This window comes from Pinus tabuliformis, chromosome J, assembly GCF_031772625.1.
Source record: "Pinus tabuliformis cultivar Carrire ecotype Pingquan chromosome J, CPIR1, whole genome shotgun sequence".
Classification (NCBI taxonomy): Eukaryota; Viridiplantae; Streptophyta; class Pinopsida; order Pinales; family Pinaceae; genus Pinus; species Pinus tabuliformis.
This window is the reverse complement of record NC_142295.1, coordinates 408547147-408549933: the sequence shown is the minus strand read 5'-3', so window position 1 is coordinate 408549933 and position 2787 is coordinate 408547147.

Genomic DNA, 2787 nt, shown 5'->3' with positions numbered 1-2787 from the left:
ATCTATGTAACGAGAACAACCCATACACACAAGATTTCTGCTTGAAGCATAACAAAATTCCCTTTGCATGACAAATGATAATTTCGATGCCCAAAGATGACACATGTTTCATAAAGATGAGAACGTGAAAAAATCTTAAGATCAAGGAGGGGGTTTGAGATAATCAACTTACTAGTACGTGACCAAGGGATGATCGATCAAAAGATCCATGGAAGGCTCTGAAATTTGCATGCGAGCCAAAATTTTGGATGGTGGGTGTATCCACTACAACATTGGCGACACACTGGTAGTACTCTAACTCTCTGTATGGACCTTGTCTTACGAAAAGTGATTCTAACTCTTTCGGAAGTATTGTTTGATTCTTTGATTGTCATGGCTTCCTCACTGGCTTGTGTGAAAGATGTAGTCCCTACCATTCTCTTGATCGGTCAACACAAATACCAAGCCAAGTCAACTGAGTTGTTTCGATTGGGGATGAGGGGTATATTGATACACAAATAATATAACTGTCAAAGTTTTTTTGATCTCTAGTGTTGCTTTGCTGTCAGCAGGCCTATACAATACCTTGACGGAGTCATGCAAGAACACAAGCATCGCTCCACTGCTAGCAAGCCTAGATAGTACCCTGGTGGAGTTACTTACATCACCTCTCTGCACAGGAAGCCTTTCTCTTCTTTTTCCTTATTCATTTTTCATTTTCATTTACATTCTCATTTTCAAAGAACCATGTATAGGCACTTATTTATTTTTCATGAGGCAGAAGAAGGATCCCGACTTATTGAGAGAAAAAGAGGTTTTCCCTTCAGAGAAGTATGTTATATATACCTTTGACATACTTGTTAAGGTTTTCCCTCTCACCTTACTCTACTTGACTGAGCTAACAAGGGTTAACCCAAAAGAACCGATTAGAGCAGGTGGTACTAGTTAAAAGTGAAAGCATTATGTTATCACCAAGACACACTCTGAACATAACGTATTTTACATCAGGGTCTCATCGACTTAAGAAAACAAGATATTCATAAAGAGAGAGGATAATAGATAACCAAATGTTGATAGTTGTACAAATCCTCTTATATTTTCCTGGCTTGTCTCAAGATTCAAACACAGTTTCATGTGAAGCTAACCTACGGGTGCAAAAAAGTAAACAAATAAGAAAGTGGAGGGCAATAGTAAAGAGAAATAAAAACAAGCACGCAAAGAAAAACATGCAAGAAAAAAAAAGAAAACAAGAAAGCAAAGCAAAGCAAGAAAGAAAACACTACTCTTAATCCTACGCTAAACAGTGCATGGGCTTGCTCACATAAAGTGATATTTCCAATGCAGCCACTGCCGCATTGGTTGGCCCCTGTTGGTGAAGGCATGTCTAACAAGAAAGATATACATGAAAACCAGAAAACTAAAAAGATAAAACAGTCAAGACCAACACACTCTGAGTTTAAAGGTGTCCACGAAAAAGAAAAGAGTAAAAGTGCGGGATAAGCATTTTGTAGACATACCATGGTGTTGCGACACACTGTGCACAAATGATAAGCATGTACACTCTTTTAACCTTGACTGACGAGCAAACATGAAGAAAGAAGACAACTTGCGCTCTGCAAGAGTGCTCATTGTGTAAGATTCCTCCAAAGCGTGAGTGATGGGATCACATGATTTCGGTGGAGGATGTGAAATTTGTGAACTAAATTGATCTTCAAATCACACAGGAGAGTGATGAGGAGCCTCTGGTGTTTCAACAAATTTCTGATCAGGAGTGGAAATGAATCCAGGACAACGAGGGCCTGACATAACCATCAACGCAGGCTGAAGTGCCTCGACAACTTGAGGGGTTTCCACTTCATTAGCAAATAGATCATCAAAGATCAGTGGCTTATAAAGATTAACAAAAAGTGAATCAACATCATTATCAAATGAAGGAGTACAGAGATCATTAAAAACACGATTAGAAAATTTGGGACATTCATCGACATCCTCATGATCTGACGAATCATGCAGAGGGGTTGATGAGAAACGAGAATGTTCATCCTCTGCATTTTTGGAAATGATAGATGAAAGATTTTATAGATTTTTAGAGAAAGATGTGTCCTCTCTGCAACACAATGACAAACTAATATCCGGTGTGTCCTGTGAATGATTGGAAGTAGAAACATTGGTGATGGGTTTTCACAAGGAAAATCAAAAGTGGAAGAATCACAAGAGATGTCAAGATAGAGAAGATGAGGTGTGGATAGAAGGAGTTCATCCTTCACCACATGTTCTTATTCAGATTCCCACACACATTCATGATGGATGACAACGCAGGTTGGCTGCATAACATCAACTCCATCAACAACCTGATCCTTGTGAACAACAAGTGTGGAGTCTAGAATGGGAGAAAACAATAAAGTACAATCTGGAGGATCAACAGAACATGGGGACGGAGGTGGAGGAAACAAGTCCACATGACAACCATCAGGTTTTCAAGCCAAGTCTCCATAGATATCCAGAACAGGTGGGGTGGGAAGATGTGATAGTTCAATAGATGGGTGCACACCTTCTCCCACCTTGCATTGCGGAGCTAGAGCTATTTGATAAGAAGAGGATGAACAATCACTTGTGACAACGACCTCATCCATCTTGGATTTGGTAGATCTAACACTAAGGTATGCCGGGTGGGGTTTGAATGACTCTAAGATTTGTGGATTTTTAGATATGTGAAGAAGATACTGAAATCTTTCACGAAGAAGTTTCCAGTCAATTTAATCTTCCGGGAATTTAAATACGAGATTAAAAAAGCGTTCCCAAAATTGC